Source organism: Aquarana catesbeiana, linkage group LG11 (assembly GCF_042186555.1).
Source record: "Aquarana catesbeiana isolate 2022-GZ linkage group LG11, ASM4218655v1, whole genome shotgun sequence".
Taxonomy (NCBI): domain Eukaryota; kingdom Metazoa; phylum Chordata; class Amphibia; order Anura; family Ranidae; genus Aquarana; species Aquarana catesbeiana.
Window position 1 is genome coordinate 159,392,835 of NC_133334.1, and position 20,003 is coordinate 159,412,837.

Below are 20,003 nucleotides of genomic sequence, written 5' to 3' on the forward strand. Positions count from 1 at the left end.
ATAATAAAGCTCGAAGTTTTTACTTTTTCCACTTTAAGCCATATTCTGCTGATACCACACTGTACTCAAGTGGGTACTCGATGAAAAAGGTCATGAAAAAAGTGTCCCCTCCCGTCTACAAGACTTTTCCACATTTTCGGTGCTACAGAAGGAGTTGGGGTTAATGTGCTATATATATATATTTATATATTATCATATACAACAGTAAGCTTTGTGGTTAAATAATCGTTTCTATTTTTATTACACCAAGCCACCTGCATTTTTATCATGTAGGAGCAATATAATTTCAGTTGACTTTGCTACTCTATCACCCATGAATTAAATGTGTGTATCAATCACTTTACCCAAGTGTATGTAAGAGCAATATGATTCTAGCTGGGTTTGCAACTCTATCACCCATGATATAAATGTGTGTATGTAATCACTCTGCCGAAGGGGGTGCAGGCTTACACTGGCAAGGCAACATGAACTTTAGCTGCAAGTGTATTTTTCAATCCTAGTAGATCCTGATACAGTACTACCAGTCACTTCATATTCTCAAATGCCTTTGCAAACATAGAAATTACCTTCACTGTATTGCACTTAGCCTGCAGAAAGCTAAGCAGATCTGTGGGTGGAAACCTGCAGGTCATGCATTACAGGCTGCCTGCAGAAAACTACAGTGGGGAAAATACCCAACCAGGCACCCTAAACTAAGAAGAGAGCAACAGTGAATGGTCTTTGTTACAGGAAACTCATCCACAAAGGCAAAAAGCATGAGTTCTTTCATGTTGTATTACTGCAAATATCTTAAAGAAATGCACAAAAATGCCAATATTCAAATAAGAATACACAGGGGTTGATTTACTAATAATAAAAAGACTGTACACTTTGCAAGTGCAGTTGCACTCATTTTCTCCAGAGCTTAGTGAATATGATAAAGCTTCACATTGTAAAGAATACCCATTCAGGGGCAAGCAAATAAAAATACTTATCCTACCCCTATTCTGCCAGGCATCGGCATTGGGCAGTAGGCCAGGACTGTCCATAGGGCACACCGACATTTGCCCGGTGGGCTGGGGCCTGCCAGGCCACATGCAGGGCCACCGTCAGGGGGGACAGCCACATGTAGGGCATCAAGAGTGGCCTGTGCATCCCAAGCAGTGTTGCCAACCATCTATATACATCTCTAAATGATTCTTCTGCTGCTGTACCTGCGGCTCCACCACTGCAGTCCCACTTTCCCACTCCGGCAAGCATTAGTGGTTGGTTCCTAGGGCCGTCTGGTGTCTACCAACCAGCCACGTAGTAGGTCCACCCCCAGCATTCAGTGGAGGAGAAGTTAACCGAACTTCCTCCTCCAGACCTGGCTGCTGCCTGTTCCCCGCTTCTCCCCCTGCTTCAGGTGAGGGCTCAGACAGGACTGCACTAACCACACCGCACATAAAAAAAACACCCTCCGAGCCCACCGAGTTCCACCCACAGATTTCCAGCTACTGGGTCCCGGCTTCTAGCCTCTCATCCAGCCCTCTGTAAAGGAATTCAACATGGGGGACCTCTGATGATGGGGACAGTGATGGATGGACCTCTAATGATGGGGAGACTGTTCGGAGACCTCTAATGATGGGGACACTGATGGAGGGACCTCTAATGATGGGGACACTGATGAAGGCACCTCTAATGATGGAGACACTGATAGAGGGACCTCTAATGATCGGGGCACTGATGGAGGGACTTATAATGAGGAGGGCACTGATGGATGCTCTATGAGGATGTCTCTTGGCTGGATTGGGCTGTCTCTTTGCTGAATATATAGGGCTGTCTGCTTGCTACTCTTTGGCCAACATATAGTTAAATCTTGAAAGCACTGATGACTTGGAATAAATTTTTTTCATTTTCATATATTAAGTTCTAACGACTTGGATGGTCAGTGGGTGGGCCCTAGGGAATGTTGGTAGTCGGGCCTGGGGGGGCAGGCCTAAAGCTGTCTAAGGGGCCCCTTGTTATAAATTGTGTGCTGAGATATTTACTGTGTTTTGCGCCAATGATGTCATTGGCGCATTCGCGGTGAAGAAACTGCCCCATTTCTTCATGAGTGGGTGCTGTGAATGGCTGCTCCTGCGCGCATTCTAGCACATTATGCTTTTGGTTTGCCGGGGCAAAAGAAGGTAGTAAAACCCATCAGGGTTTACTTCCTCTTTAATAATTTCAGTAACTGAAAATAGAAACATCGTTATTGGCCTAAAGTAAATAAGGGCATATTATTTACCCTAAACTGCAGAGTAAATATATAACTATATTTTGTACAACCAAGACTACATGTATTTAAAATATGATTACTTCTCAAGTTTTTGAGCAATAGTTTTTTATAAGGATGTGTAATTTTGCTTTTCTTATACACCAACAGAGCCACATGATCTTTCAAGATACCATGGGAAATGAACTTCTTGTTCCCTGTCCATATGGAGATACTTTCACACAATGCTTTTTCTTCTCATGAAAAAGCGTAGATTGCTTATTATACTCCCAACGTAGTTAGATTTCATAAGATACTATTTGCAGACGATACACTGTACTCAGGACACAGTACTTTTTTGATAGTTATCGCTGACATTACTGCTTATTCCTGTCCTCACAATTCTTTCTCTGGAATTGACCACACCTTCCTTTTATATACTTGTCTTATTGTGCTTAACATCAACCTCCATCCTTTCCACCCCCTGCACAGACTACGACCATTATCACAAACAACTCATGGACAACTAGACCATCATTCCAATGGAATCTACAGAAATCCTTGTTTAGAAATACAACGGTAGCCTAATCACAACTATTCATTAAAGACAAGTTGAATTAGAGCAGAGTTAAATCTTTGTCTTACTTACCAGGCAGAAAACTACCTACATCGGGTACAACAAAAAGTTTACATTTAGGGAAACAAAACTGATTCCCTGCTAGCATCCAGAAGTGTTCCTGGCCATACTCACAAACCCTGAAAACCTCAAATGGCTCCCTCACCTCTAAACCTGTCAAACCCTTCAAATGTTCAGATCCTATTGAACTTGTATTCAAATTCAGCACCCTTAAAACCCAGCATGGGAAAACATATTTTATTAAATTGTCACTACCTTCATTGACTTTAACCACAAAATTAAGAATAAAAAAATGGAAGTTACACAGGCAACATACTTTACAATGTATTCTATCCTGTAATTTATTGACTTACATGCTAATATAAATCTGAAAAAAATATATAATTTGATTACCAGCTGATAATTACTTTGTCTCAATTTTAGGGGCAAGTGGATTTTCTTATATATTGTAATTTTGCATTTATTGGTTGCAGTATGTCTTCAGTGCTTGAAAGTAACATTGTCAAAACAATAAAAAAGTGTGAGTAGGCTCTTGCTAGCCAAGAGTTTGCCATCCTTAATCTTACTGGAAGATCCTATTTTTTTTTTTTTTGGAACGTAAGTTCTGGATGAAAGTTCTTAATTTAATATGTTTAGCAGTTGGGGCTTCATCATTTAGCACAGTGCAGAAGAGATGGTTTGGGATATTTTATTTAAGTGAAAAACCTAACTTAAACTACAAGGCAAAAATCTTTACCTAAACTCCTTCAAAACAAAGTCAAACAGGGTTTTAAATCTTCCCTTAAATTTTGCAATTGCTCTTACATAAAACCTATTTCACTCTCTGGTTAAAGTTAGGTCTGGTAGCACATGTTATCTCATGTAATTACACAAATCACATAGTGCCACGGGGACCTGCATGGGTGACACAATGTTCACCTTCTCCAAGAGCTCTTACAATGTGTGTATGACATGACATTTACACAATTATCTCTACTTAGCATTTCAACAAGGAACTAGCCATCTAGAAAGGTCAGACAAATATATATCCATTTTGTCCATACATATTTCTAACTATCATATAAATGTTTGTAATGCAACTAGTATAATGCCAGGAATGCAAACATACAATGCTACAATAGCACTATGGCGTTCAGCTAGGAGATGGGTTCAACAAATGGTCTGGTAAGACAATACCATGAGGGCTGTCAGTAAGCAAGACCGCTATCCTAATAGTGGCCTATCTGCTTCACATAGGTATTTGAGGTAAAAATATCACTCTTAAAACACTAGCCTGGTTCTGACAGGCAGCAAATGTCACAGGCCCAAAAGAGAAGTGAATATGATTACATAGTAGATGAGGTTAAAAAAAGACACAAGTCCATCAAGCTCAACCGATGTGTGTGATTATATGTCAGTATTACCTTGTATATCCCTGTATGTTGTGGTCGTTCAGGTGTTTATCTAATAGTTTCTTGAAACTATCGATGCCCCCCGCTGAGACCACCACCTGTGGAAGGGAATTCCACATCCTTGCCACTCTTACAGTAAAAAACTCTCTACGTAGTTTAAGGTTAAACCTCTTTTCTTCTAATTTTAATGAGTGGCCACAAGTCTTGTTAAACTCTCTTCTGCGAAAAAGTTTTATTCCTATTGTGGGGTCACCAGTACGGTATTTGTATATTGAAATCATATCCCCTCTCAAGCGTCTCTTCTCCAAAGAGAATAAGTTCAGCACTTGCAACCTTTCCTCATAACTAATATCCTCCAGACCCTTTATTAGCTTTGTTGCCCTTCTTTGTACTCACTCCATTTCCAGTACATCCTTCCTGAGGACTGGTGCCCAGAACTGGACAGCATACTCTAGGTGCGGCCAGACCAGAGTCTTGTAGAGCGGGAGAATTATCGTTTTATCTCTGGAGTTGATCCTCTGTTTAATGCATGCCAATATTCTGTTTGCTTTGTTAGCAGCAGCTTAACATTGCATACCATTGCTGAGCTTATCATCTACTAGGACCCCCAGGTCCTTTTCCATCCTAGATTTCCCCCAGAGGTTCTCCCCCAGTGTATAGATTGCATTTATATTTTTGCCTCCCAAATGCATTATTTTACGTTTTTCTACATTGAACCTCATTTGCCATGTAGTTGCCCACCCCATTAATTTGTTCAGATCGTTCTGCAAGGTTTCCACATCCTGCAGAGAATTTATTGCCCTGCTTAGCTTAGTATCATCTGCAAATACAGAGATTGAACTGTTTACCCTAACCTCCAGGTCGTTTATGAACAAATTAAATAGGATTGGTCCCAGCACAGAACCCTGGGGGACCCCACTACCCACCTCTGACCATTCCGAGTACTCCCATTTATCTCCACCCTCTGAACTCACCCTTGTAGCCAGTTTTCAATCCATGTACTCACCCTATGGTCCATGCCAATGGACCTTATTTTGTACAGTAAACGTTTATGGGGAACTGTGTCAAATGCTTTTGCAAAATCCAGATACACCACGTCTACGGGCCTTCCTTTATCTAGCTGGGAACTCACCTCCTCATAGAAGGTTAGTAGATTGGTTTGGCAAGAACGATTCTTCATGAATCCATGCTGATTACTGCTAATTATACCGTTCTCATTACTAAAATCTTGTATATATTCCCTTATCATCCCCTCCAAGAGTTTACATACTATTGATGTTAGGCTAACTGGTCTGTATTTATCAGGGATGTATTTTGGGCCCTTTTTAAATATTGGTGATTCATTGACTTTTCTCCAATCAGCTGGTACCATTCCAGTCAGTAGACTGTCTGTAAAAATTAGGAACAAGGGTCTGGCAATCACTTGACTGAGTTCCCTAAGTACCCTCGGGTGCAAGTCATCTGGTCCTGGTGATTTATTAATGTTAAGTTTCTCAAGTCTAATTTTAATTCTGTCCTCTGTTAACCATGGAGGTGCTTCCTGTGATGTGTCCTGAGGATAAACACTACAGTTTTGGTTACTGAAGCCCCCTGATTCCCTTGTGAAGACTGAGGAGAAGAATAAATTCAATACCTTCGCCATCTCCCCATCCTTTGTAACCAGATGTCCTTCCTCATTCTTTATGGGGCCAATATGGTCTGTCTTCCCTTTTTTACTGTTTACATACTTAAAGAATTTCTTGGGATTTTTTTTGCTCTCCTCCGCTATGTGTCTTTCATGTTCTATCTTAGCCGTCCTTATTGCCCCCTTACATTTCTTGTTGCATTCTTTATAAAGTCTGAATGCTGATGATGATCCCTCAACCTTGTATTTTTTGAAGGCCTTCTCCTTTGCTTTTATATGCATTTTTACATTGGAGTTAAGCCATCCAGGACTTTTGTTCGCTCTTTTAAATCTATTACCCAATGGGATGCATTGGCTAATGCCCTTATTTTATATGCTCTTAAAGCAAACCCATCTCTCCTCTGTGTTCTTTGTTCCTAAGATTTTATCCCAATTTAAGCCTTCTAGCAAGGTTCGTAGTTTAGGGAAATTGGCTCTTTTGAAATTCAGTGTCTTTGTATTGCCTATGTTTCCTATTTGTGTGATTTATACTGAAACTAATTGACCTGTGATCGCTGTTACCTAAATTGTCCCGTATTTCCACATCCGTGATCAGGTCTGTATTGTTGGTAATCAGTTGGTGCGTCTACCATCTGATCCATAAAATTGCCCTGAAAGACATTAAGGAACTGGTGAGCCTTAGATGAATGCGCGGTTCCCTCCGCCCGGTCTATGTCTGGATAATTAAAATCCCTCATTATGATAACACTTCCCATCCTTGCTGCTAATCCAAATTGTGATAGGAGATCCCTCAGGTTAGGGGGCCTATAGCATACTCCCAGTATTATTTTCCCCTTAGCTTCATCCCTTTGGAGCTCTACCCATAAGGATGCCACCACCTCCCTAGCTCCCTTAGTAATGTCATCTCTATGTTCACTTGTACATTATTCTTGATATATAGGTATACCCCTCCCCCTTTTTTACCCTCTCTATCCTTGAGATAAAGGGTATATCCTTGAATGTTTGCCAGCCAATCATGAGAGCTGTTGAACTAGGTCTCTGAAATTCCCACAAAATCCAAATCCTCCTCGTACAACAGTATCTCTAGTTCACCCATCTTGTCCGCCAGGCTCCTGGCATTGTTGAACATGCCACGTAGTTTAGACCGGTCGCATATTATCCTCATATATTGGGTGTTCCGAGATTTCAACTAGAACTTGATACTATACTTACCTTGGGTTTTTGTGCTTTGGTCAACCTACCACTAATGCCCTCTGGAATATGTTCCGTGCTGACTATCTCTACCTCTGGACCAGGGGCGGATCCAGAGCCTAGTCTCGGGAGGGGCACTGGCAGAAAATACACTAACCGACCCCCATACTACACTAACTGACCTCCATGCTACACTAACTGACCATTATACTACACTAACTGACCCCCATGCTACACTAACTGACCACCATACTATACTAACTGACCACCAGTGGTGTACTCCAAGGTTCAGTGCTGGGACCCTTACTTTTTAAATCAGGGGTCTCAAACTGGCGGCCCTCCAGCTGTTGCGAAACTACAAATCCCATCATGGATTTTTATGATATGACGAAACGCGTCAGGGCGTGGCCAATACGACGCCGGAAGTGACGTGTGCGCTCCACCTGGATCACCTGCACAACCAGGAAGTATCGTTGTCTTCCTGAGCAGCGGCGTTGACGGCTCTGGGTGAAGTGTACACACTATCTGCCTGTTTGATTGCTTGTTTTATATTTTATCTGATGTACGTATATTTATTGAAGGGGGGTTTGTGTCTGTATACAAGGGGTTTGAATCATTAAATAGGATTACGCTATGTGCATCTCTTTTTTGTTCTTTGATTCATTATGAGCCCTGCTAGCCTGTGACCCTGTTTATAGTGATGATGACAACGTACTATCGCTGAAGGCTTTATTACTCCCCTTGTCTGGTGAGTTTAACCCCCTAGGGGGTGAGTGCTTGTCACCGGGTGGATTTTACAAGTGATCGGTGGAAGGTGCATGTGGAGGATTTTCTCTTAAAGATTACCTGTAGATTTTCTGATTTATACCCTGGACTTTTCATCACTTCCCTTTATAAGGGATTTTTTTAAAGGACTCTTTTCTGTTATAAGACTGTCCCTATGTGTTGTTGGCCACAAGTTTCAATTGCTCAACATTAGCGCTGTCTAGTGTAGTAATTTAGTCTAAATGTGGATTATTTTATAACACTGTTTTTATTTGTATTTTTTACCTGGTTCTTTTGGTATGAGACAGCTGCTGCTTATTAGATTGTCTCTCTGCCTAGACAGACACAGTAGAGTTCAATCATTTACTTTCAGTTTGTAAGTGTTTACTGATGTGTATTTATGGTAACCACTTTTAATTATTCTTTTTAATTCTATCTACATCTTGGGCTCTTTTGGGTGTTTGGCGCTGAGTAGTGGTTTCTGCAGGCCTGGTGAAACGCTATTTTTTCCCATAATGGTATATGACAGATTATTTAGACCTATTTTTTATTCTAATTTTTATTGTAGATCTACCACATGCCTGCTCCTGACGAGTGGTTCACACACCACGAAATGCGTAGAGCCAATATATGCCATGTATTGTACCAATCATGTGGTCAATTTAATTTTTTATAAACACGTTTATCCATATCAACTTTGCTGGGAATAGTAAGGCCGTGGACCATGCAGGCATTATCTTGGAATTATGTTGTATACATATCAAATTTGGTGGATTCTAGTGATTTATTATGTCATGCAATTGATATCCATATTATTATCATATTATTATGGTTACTATGTGGGATTCATTTCCTATATATTATGTGTGTATATCAGTGTTTTGTACCAATAAATACCTTTTTTACATGTCCACCCAATACTCATTTGCTGCTTTGTGTTTCATTCAAAGTCCCACCCTCTTGCCCTCATTTTTTGTACCATATTGATAGAGATAGAAGCATGTGGCCTTACCAGGCCACGGCTTCATTTAAAGTCCCATATTCCCCTTCCCCTTTTCCTTCTAATATATTATCGCCATTGACATGAGCTCCCCATGCTCCTTTGTATACGCAAAGCTGAAGAAGGTATTTAATAAATTTGTCTTCTCTTTGCCCCCAGTCATCCAATCCAGATTTTTTTGTAAAAGGCCTACATGCTCAGACCTGACATTTTTACTGTTATTATATTTAAAGTATTTCTTTGAGTTTGTCTTACACTCTTTTGTAATCTGTCGTTCGTTTTCAATTTTTGTGGCCTTGATTTCTTTTTACATATTCTGTTATTATACTTTTATTATGTTATTAACATTTAAATTATGATAGAGTTCCTTCCTTTTTATATTTTTTAAAAGCTCTTTTCTTATCATTTAAAGCTGTTTTAACTTTGGCCATGAGCATCCAGTTTGGAGTGACGTCCTGATCCAGGGAGGGTCTGTGTTGTACCAAATTCCTTCCACTTCTTAATAATAGACTTCACTGTGCTTCTAGGCATTAATAATGCCTTTGAGATTTTTTTATATCCATCTCCTGACTTGTGCATGTCTACAACTTCTTCCCGGAGATCTTTTGACAGTGCCTTGCCACCCATAATTGATTGTTTGCTTCAGTTGCACTACCAGGGACTGAAATGCTCCAGGAAAGCTTTTTTTATGCTGAGCTAATCAAAATGACCACAGCTGATCGCAGTTCAATGTCAAATGGCTTTGTGTGCCAGTGACAAGGTGTTTAGCTACATCTGATGAGTTTACAAGTCATTTTTAGGAGGGGGGTGATCCTTTTTCCAACTCAGTGATTCTGCTTTTGAATTTTTTAAATTTTTTTTCTGACGTGTTGGTGTCAAATTTTTCACTTTTCACAGCTTGATAAAACAAAAAATGTGTCTGTCTTCATTTCAGGCTGCAAAGCAACAAAATGTGATTATTTTGAAGGGGTGATTTTTTTTTATACTAGCTGTATGTTGCATATTTTTTATTTTATGCCTTAAAAAATGCAGCGCATAATATATGTGTAGGTAAATAGAAACAAGTGAATTATTTCAAATAAGTGCTTCAAAGAAGAAAACAAAAATAATTGAAGAAAAATCAGCCTGATGGCCTGTGCTAAACATAGAGTCAATAATAGATGAACAATAGTGTCCCACAACTCTGGGAGGTGAATAGACTCCAAAGCTTGGTGTTGTTCAGATGGTTGTCCCAAATAAAAGATTCGAGCCTGGAGGATTCCAGTGAGGAGATGTAGCTTTCCATGCCATGAGTGGCATAACGCTCATGCGATTCCCTGTCGCTGACATGGGAATCAACGGGATCTGGTAAGAGTTTTCCTACATACCATCCTTTCTACCATCCTTTTTACCATTGCCTCATCCCTTTATCTTGATCCTGTTTTCATGAAGTTTTATTTGGGACAACCATCTGAACAACACCAAGCTTTGGAGTCTATTCACCTCCAGGAGTTGTGGGACACTATTGTTCATCTATTATTGACTTTATGTTTAGCACAGGCCATCAGGCTGATTTTTCTTCAATTATTTTTGTTTTCTTCTTTGAAGCACTTATTTGAAATAATTCACTTGTTTCTATATACCTACACATATATTATGTGCTGCATTTTTTAAGGTATATTTTCATGGTCTTTGTCAGATTGTATGTAGCTGCTCCCTTTTTGATATTTTTTCACGTATTAGCGCAGTGTTTTTTTATGCACTTTTTTCCTTATTTTTTATTTTAGTACAAATAGTACAATTTCCAATGGTTGTTTGTAACATGGGAACCTTCTTATTACCTGCCATAGCCCTCCCCCCATCTTTACCCATGCCATCCATCAATAGGAACTGACCCCTGTCTTAGATGTTGGCCCCATTATAATCTAATTCACCCTTTCCCCTCAATCCCAGTTTAAATACTCCACTGGCCTTCCCATAAACCTCTCCCCCAGCACAGCAGACTCCATTCCATTTAGGTGCAAACCATCTTCAGCATATAGGTTGTACCCCAATAAAAAGTCAGCCCACTCTAAAAAAATCCTTCCCTCTTATACCAGGTCCCCATCAACATGGGGACAAGGTACTTTGGGGTGGGGGGCAGAGGGCATGTGGCCTGGTATGGTTCAAGGGGGGGGATCCTTGCTCATCATATACAAGACAATGGCCTAAAAAATTAATATATATGCACATAAAATCACCTGATATATTGTTATAATAGCCAATAATATAAATCAAGTGTTTGCTTTATAGCGATCAATGAATTTTTTTTTTTTTATATATAATCTTTATTTTATACATTTTTCAATTTTTATACAAAAAATACACATAATGTAGTAATTTAATATATAATTGTACATATGACGCATACATTTATCAATTTATATCTCAAAAACTTCTATCAATGATTATACTAAACCACACTGACACACCAGTCAATCACATACTTCATTCTCGCAAAAAATAAAAATTAAAAAGGGGGGGGCGCAAGATTACTCTACATATAATTTAATACATTTGCTGAGGTTCTAAATTCCTCCCATTTTTGCCACATTTTTGGGATTTGATCCCTTAGTTCTGTTTCTGTCCCTATCATCATTTCCACTGACTGCATCTGGCTCATCTCACATACCCACTCCCCTATTGAGGGAACAGCTGTTTTCCTCCAGTTTCGAGCTATGACGGTTCGAGCTGCTGTCACCATATCTGAAGATATCTCTTTTAATAGCTTTCATAGAACCAGGGAGCATTGATAGCACTGATACTAATATATCGGGTTGTATTTTTTGTCCTGTAATAAATTGATATATGCCATACATTTTTGACCAAAATCTCTGAACCCCGGACAGTAATACCATATATGAGACATTGTGCCTATTGCATTTTGACATCTCCAACATACCTCTGTATTTTCATTATTTATCTTATGCATATTTACTGGACATCTATACCATCTTGCGAGAATTTTATAATTTCTTTCCTGATGTTTACTTGATAAAGATAACTTATGTATTAATAAAAATGTTTTTTCTCACGTTGTTCTGGGGATGGTTATCCCCAGTTCTTCTTCCCATTTATTTAGGTATATCAGTTATTTTTTCTTAGTATATGAATTCAAGCATTTATATAGTATAGATAAGACATGAGCTGGTCTATGTTCTTGTAGTAATAATTTTTCAAATTCTGTTAATGGTCTATCTAATGAAAATGTTTTCGTCAGACAGAATGTAAGTTTGGAGTTGTTGGTACTGCATCCATTTGGTCTTGTTATCTAGACCCAAATATGCCATTGAAGGGAGCCTATTCTCCACCAGAGTCTGAACCACCATCACATCCTCATATCTATGTCTTTTTGGGAAAGTTAGAGTTTTCATTGCTGGTGGAAAATCTGGGTTATCAAATAATGGAGTCATTGGACCCATCTGAGTAGACCAATTCCCTCCCTTTAATAACATATTCCACACTCTCAATGTTGAGTGAACCAAAAATGGCATATCTCTCCTGGGAGGTTGATGATCTCTTTTTATCCAAGGTATGGACTTCAATTTTATAGCCGTGGCATCTTCCTCCAACTTCACCCATTGTTTGTTATTTGCATTATGAAACCAGTCCACTATTCTAGAAAAAAATATCGAGTGGAGATACATTGAAAGGTCTAAAAGAGCAAGCCCTCCATCCTTCTTTGCCCTAATTAATATGTCCCTTCTAATTCAAGCTGATTTATGTGCCCAGATAAAACTCTCTATAGCCTTCCGCAACTGATCCAGTAATTTCATTGGAAAAAATATTGGAATAGTCTGAAATATATTTAAAACTTTTGGTAGTATGTCCATTTTTATAATATTAATCCTTCCCATCCAGGAGAAAACCATTCTGTCATATCGTTGCAGCATCTTTATTATATTTTGTATTATCGGAAGATAGTTGAGTTCTTGAAGTTTATTTAAATCTCTAGAAATATATGTTCCCAGATTTTTAATAGCTGCTTTTTGTCATTTAAAAGAGAAGTCTTAAGAAGCTCCACCATATCACTTGTTAATGTAATATTAAGGGCCTCTGTTTTATCACAATTGACTTTGAAATTACTCAATCTTCCCAAACGGTTAAACTCCTCGATGAGATTCGATATTGTCACCACTGGGTTAGTTACATATAACAATAAGTCATCTGCATATACAGACATTTTATATTCCTTTTCCCCGATTTTTATCTCTTGTATGTCCACATTTTTACGAATAGCAGTGGTCAGATGTACCATTACTAATACATACAACAGCAGGGATAGGGGACAACCCTGTCGAGTTCAATTTGATATTGTTACTGGATCAGCTACAGTTCCATCTACACGGATTCTAGCTGTTGGATTATGATATAAGGCCATTATCTTCTCTAGAAGCAAAGGCCCTATTCCCCATTGCTTAAGCATCTCTTCACGGAAACACCATCCCACCCTGTCGAATGCCTTCTCGGCATCTACCGCCAATAGACAGGATGGGATGGCGTACCTCTGAGCACACTCCACCGTCAGCGTCTTCAATGTATTATCTCTTGCCTCCCGACTACCTACAAGTCCCACTTGATTCAGATGGCCTCCTCATAATGGGAATCAGTAGTTCTTTAAATGTCCTATAGAACTGTGGAGTAAAACTGTCCGGCCCTGGACTCTTGCCCAGTACCAATGAATCTATTACATTCTGGACTTCAAACTCTGAAAATTCAATTTATAACTGTTCTGTTTCTACTGTTGTAAGAGTTGGAATTGAGGTTTCTTCTAAATATCGACATACTTTTTGTCAATTTTTCAGGGTCTCTTTCTGCTGTTTGATTTGGTATATTACAGTGGGGACAGAAAGTATTCACTCTTTGTTATATTGGAACCGTTTGCTAAAATCATTTAAGTTCATTTTTTTTAATGTACACACAGCACCCCATATTGACTGAAAAACACAGAATTGTTGACATTTTTGCAGATTTATTAAAAAAGAGAAACTGAAATATCACATGGTCCTAAGTATTCAGACCCTTTGCTCAGTATTTAGTAGAAGCACCCTTTTGATCTAACACAGCCTCGAGTCTTTTTGGGAAAGATGCAACAAGTTTTCACACCTGGATTTGGGGATCCTCTGCCATTCCTCCTTGCAGATCCTCTCCAGTTCTGTCAGGTTGGATGGTAAACGTTGGTGGACAGTCATTTTTAGGTCTCTCCAGAGATGCTCAATTGGGTTTAAGTCAGGGCTCTGGCTGGGCCATTCAAGAACAGTCATGGAGTTGTTGTGAAGCCACTCCTTCGTTATTTTAGCTGTGTGCTTAGGGTTATTGTCTTGTTGGAAGGTAAACCTGCAGCCCAGTCTGAGGTCCTGAGAACTCTGGAGAATGTTTTCGTCCAGGATATCCCTGTACTTGGCCGCATTCATCTTTCCCTCAATTGCAACCAGTCATCCTGTCCCTGCAGCTGAAAAACACCCCCACAGCATGATGCTGCCACCACCATGCTTCACTGTTGGGACTGTATTGGACAGGTGATGAGCAGTGCCTGGTTTTCTCCACACATACTGCTTAGAATTAAGGCCAAAAAGTTTTATCTTGGTCTCATCAGACCAAAGAATCTTATTTCTCACCATCTTGGAGTCCTTCAGGTGCTTTTTGGCAAACTCCATGCGGGCTTTCATGCGTCTTGCACTGAGGAGAGGTTTCCGTCGGGCCACTCTGCCATAAAGCACCGACTGGTGGAGGGCTGCAGTGATGGTTGACTTTCTACAACTTTCTCCCATCTCCCAACTGCATCTCTGGAGCTCAGCCACAGTGATCTTTGGGTTCTTCTTTACTTCTCTCACCAAGGCTCTTCTTCCCCGATAGCTCAGTTTGGCCAGACAGCCAGCTCTAGGAAGGGTTCTGGTCGTCCCAAACGTCTTCCATTTAAGGATTATGGAGGCCACTGTGCTCTCAGGAACCTTAATTGCAGTAGAATTTTTTTTTTAACCTTGACCAGATCTGTGCCTTGCCACAATTCTTTCTGAGCTCTTCATGCAGTTCCTTTGACCTCATGATTCTCATTTGCTCTGACATGCACTGTGAGCTGTAAGGTCTTATATAGTGTGTGGCTTTCCTAATCAAGTCCAATCAGTATAATCAAAAACAGCTGGACTCAAATGAAGGTGTAGAACCATCTCAAGGATGATCAGAAGAAATGGACAGCACCTAAGTTAAATATATGAGTGTCGCAGCAAAGGGTCTGAATACTTGGGACCATGTGATATTTCAGTTTTTCTTTTTTAATAAATCTGCAAAAATGTCAACAATTCTGTGTTTTTCTGTCAATATGGGGTGCTGTGTGTACATTAATGAGAAAAAAAAATGAAACTTCAATGACTTTAGCAAATGGCTGCAATATAACAAAGAGTGAAAAATTTAAGGGGGTCTGAATACTTTCCGTCATCGTGTACTATCTCTCCCGATGTTGTTTTAGTCTTTACTAATGACACCATAGCTGTACGTCGATGAAGTGCCCTCGCTAAGAGCCTACCTGGTTTATTTCAATGTTGGTAGTACAACGCACGATTTTTATCTCTAAGCCGCAATGTTTGTTAGTTTAATAATGTTTGTAATTGTATCTGTTTATCCGTTAATGTCACCAGATCCTCAGGGATTAAATTTTGTTTATGTAATTTTTCAAATTTTGATATATCTTTTAAAAGAAAAGATATTTTATACCTTTATCTTTTTTTAATCTTGCTCCATGTTTTATGAAAAGACCTCGTATTAGACATTTTAGTGTTTCCCATTGTATGGGTAGGGGAGTGGCATCTCCCTCGTGATCTATCACAAACTTTTTTCCTTGTCAAAAGAAGTTTATTGAGTATACAATGTTATAAAGATACATAAAGATACATAAAGTAAGTTTACAAGGATCTATAAAGTAAGCTCATTGTTTTACAGTAGGGTTAATATAGGTAAATATCATGAAATTTCAAATATTAAACATTGGGTTCACGTAAACCTAAATTAAAGATATATATCATTTCCTTAGTTACTTTTGTAGGTATTTAAATGATTTATACCTACTATACATATTGTTTACAAGTAGAGTGTATATAGGTCAAATAAATTCTGATAATGAGCTTTAATCGTAAGGTGGAGCAAAGGAAAGAGAAAGAAGAAAAAGGGTTGAAAGGTAGAGGTATGGTCCACAAGGTTGTCCCGCTCGTCAGTTTATTATTCTTTTTAGTTCTCTTTGAAGCCTTAGAATGGGTGTCTCTGTAAGTCATTTAATCTGTTACCATGGCAACAGGACAGAGTCATTGAAATTTGACAGGAACTGTTGTTTTATCCAAGGATGCCAAAGTTTTTCAAATTTTGGAATTTGATTTTGATCGATGGCTACCATCTTAGCATGGGACATTGTATTATTCATTCTGTGAATTGTTTCTGCTAGTACCAATGTAGGAGATTTCCATGCCTTGGCCACTGTTTGTTTTGCAGCCGTTATTAGTTGGATCATAAGTTTGAATTGAGAGAGTGTTAACCATTCCGGTTTTAGATTAAGTAAAGTTAAATATGGATCTGGTTGTATTATTTTTTTAAATATTTTAGATGCAATCACGAAGACTTCCTTCCAGAAGGTTTGGATTACTGGGCACGTCCACCATATGTGTAAATATGTGCCTATTTCTGGGCATCCTCGAAAACAAAGAGTTGAGGTATTAGGTGAATATTTTGCCACTCTAGTGGGTACAAGGTACCAGCGAGTTAGGACTTTATAATTTGTCTCCAGTGCTAAGATGTTGGGTGAAGATGACTTAGATGTGAGCCATATATTAGACCAGTCCGTGTCTTCTAAAGTTCGTCCCAGGTCCTCCTCCCACCTCTGAACGTAAGAGGGTCTATTAAGATTTGCTACTCCATATAATTGATTATAAAGTGATGAAATTGTACCTTTAGCAAATGGATCTTTTGTACAGATTGATTCAAAAATGGATAATTGGGATAATGGTGTATCCCCCTTTAGGAATGGTGTATAGAAATTTTTGATTTGGAGATATCTAAAAATCTCAGAGTTTGGTAGATCATATTTTTCTCTAAGCGATGGGAATGTAAGGAATGATTTAGATGCTATGAAGTCATTTAGTGTCTGAATGCCTGATGTTGTCCAAGCTTTAAAAGAATTTGGGGTCATTTTCTGAAGCCTCTATAAATACCCATAATGGGATTTCCTGTTTTGCATGGTATTTGGACAGACTGGCCAAATGTGCTGCTCTGTAGTAGTTAGTAAAATTAGGGTATCCCAGGCCTCCTTTATTTTTGGGAAGATGTAGTGTGTGTATAGGTATACGTGGTTTAGAAGAGCCCCATATAAACGAAGTTGCTCTTTTTTGTACTATTCTCAAAAAATAGGAAGGAATTGGAATAGGGAGGACTCTGAATAGATAAAGCAATTTGGGTAGAATAGTCATTCTGATTGCATTAATCTTCCCTATCCAGGATAAAGGAAGTTGCAACCATTGTTTTATTAGATTTGTGATCTGTCTTAATACAGGAGGATAATTGGTTGAGAATAAGTCAGAATGAGATGCTGTTAAATGAATTCCAAGATATGGGATTGATTTTTCTGCCCATGTGAATGGGAGTGCAGCCCTAGCCGGGATCAATTCCATGTTTGTGAGTGAAATATTAAGCACTAGGCATTTCTTAGGATTAATCATAAGGCCGGATAGGGCTGCAAATCCATCAAGAGCTGGTATTAAGTTAGGACCAGAGACCTGTGGTGATGATAGAAAAAGTAATATATCGTCTGCAAATATACATAATTTGTGTGTAATACCTCCTACTTCAATGCCAGTTATAGTTTGGTTTGTTCTGATGTATTGGGCCATGGGTTCGAGTATAAGGGCAAATAATAAGGGAGATAATGGGCAACCCTGTCGGGTACCTCTTTCGATATTAAAGGCTTCAGATTTGTATCCAGCATATTTTATATAGGCTTTGGGTTTATTATATAATGCTTTGATCCATGTTAAAAAGTGGGGTCCAAAACCCCATTTTTGTAATGAATATTGCATATATTGCCAGGATACTGTGTCAAATGCCCTCTTAATATCGAGAGATAGAAAACATAAAGGGATTTTCCGTTTTTTAGCAATATGTGCCAATAACACTGCTCTGCGTATATTATCGCCTGCCTGTCTATTTGGCATGAAGCCTACTTGATCTCTATGTATTAATTTTCCTATAATGCTATTGAGGCGTTTTGCTATTATTTTTGCTAATAATTTAATATCGAGGTTTAACAGAGAGATAGGCCGATAATTCACACAGGAAGTATCATCAGAAAGGGGTTTTGGGATCATACAAACAATTGCCATTAGTGTTTCTTGCCGAAAAGAATGTCCATCTAGAAGTTTGTTAAAAGTTTCAGTGAGAATGGGAGAGAGTATTTCTGAGAATGTTTTATAGTATAAAGCCGAGTAGCCGTCTGGGCCTGGTCTTTTGTTAAGTTTTAGGTCTTTTATGGCGTTAGCAACTTCATCTATAGTTAAAGGCTCATCCAAACTGCTTTTTTGATTCTGAGATAACTCAGGTAAGGTTATTTTTGAGAAGAAGGATTCAGCTTCTGTAGGATTAAATTCATTGTTTGTTTTGTATAAAGTTGCGAGATGTGAGTGAAATTTATGGACTATTTTAACTGGATTACAAGTGTAAACATTTTTTGATAATTTCAAACGTATTGGTTTGAAAGATTTGTTAGTTGAATTTAATGCCCGAGCCAAATATGTACCTGGTTTGTTTGTATTCATGTAGAAATTGTGTTTGGAGCGTTTGAGGGATTTATCAACTGACTCAGTGAGAAATAGATCGTATTCCAATCTAGATTTTTCCAGATGAGATTTTGTACTCTGAGATGGATTATCTTGAAATGATATGTAGGCTGCATTAAAATTGAGTTCTAGTTTTTTTGCTAGATTTTTGCGTTCCCGTTTAAATAGTGCCATTTGTCTTTGTATTGTACCACGCAAGACAGGCTTATGAGCTTCCCACAGTGTTATTGGGGAGATGTCTGTTGTATTATTAATTGATATGTATTCCTTTAAAGCTTGTTCAATGGCCATCTGATGTAGTGGGTGTTTGAGCATTATGTCTGGTAAGTACCATGTTGGGTCATGCGCTTTTGGTATGGCTGAGGCTATAGTAGTGTATACTGCATTATGGTCAGACCACGGAATCGGAATTATATCTGATGCAATAATTTCTGGTATCATTCCTATTGTTAGAAAAATATGATCTATTCTGGTGAAGGTTTGATGAGGGTGTGAGAAATAAGTGAATTTCTTTTTCATTGGGTTACTTTCTCTCCATGAATCTACCAGATTGTATTTGGAAAGAAGTTGAGAAAAAGGTAATCTAGAGGTTATTTTGGATGGTGTAAAAGGTGATTTATCTAGAAATGGGAGGAGGACCTGGTTCGAATCCCCACACATTATCACTGTTCCTATTTTGTGTGTATTAATCACTTGTAATATATGTGAGAGGAATGGTGTAGGTTGTTTGTTAGGAGCGTAGTAGGAAATCACCGTGATTGCTGTATCCATTATATAACCCATGAGTATCAGGTATCTACCTTCTGGGTCTTTAATTTCTGATGATAAGGTGAATGGTGTGGATCGGTGAAATGCAATTAGAGTTCCCCTTTGCTTGGTACAGGCAGAAGCCGTGTAAATTTGTTGATAAAAAGGAGAAATATATTTTGGAGTAGAATCTTTGGTGAAGTGTGTTTCTTGGAGGCATACTATGTGAGCCTTCTTGTTATGGAAAGTACGGAAGGCTTTGGTCCTTTTTTGAGGGACATTTATTCCCTGAACATTTAGGGAAAGTATATTCAGTGGTGCCATGGCAATAGATCAAATAGTTTTGACTTACTTTTTGTTATGCAGAGCTGACTGCGCAGATCAACCTGTGTGGACTGAAGAGATGAATAGATAGAAAAGAAACCAGTGAATTCTGGAGTAAAGAGTAAACAAAAAACATATGAGATTAGATGATACATTGTATAAATTATTTTTTGCAAGTAATCACAATTTACCCGTGAAAGAGAATAAATATCTCTCTCAGGGGAATAAGTGCCTTCGTCACACTCCCACAATATAATATGGTTGGGAGAATGAGGAGGG

At 38.7% G+C, this 20,003-nt stretch overlaps 1 long non-coding RNA gene across 6 annotated transcripts in view; it reads right to left on the bottom strand.

The window, feature by feature from the left end:
* Positions 1-20,003, bottom strand: part of LOC141112324 (uncharacterized) — a 485,334-nt gene that overhangs the window by 390,352 nt on the left and 74,979 nt on the right. The window contains exon 3 of one of the 6 annotated variants that reach the window (XR_012236573.1): positions 6,429-6,517. The exons of the other annotated variants lie outside the window; for them this stretch is intronic. This is a non-coding gene — a long non-coding RNA (uncharacterized lncRNA). The remainder of the gene's footprint in view (positions 1-6,428; positions 6,518-20,003) is intronic. 6 annotated transcript variants of the gene reach the window in all.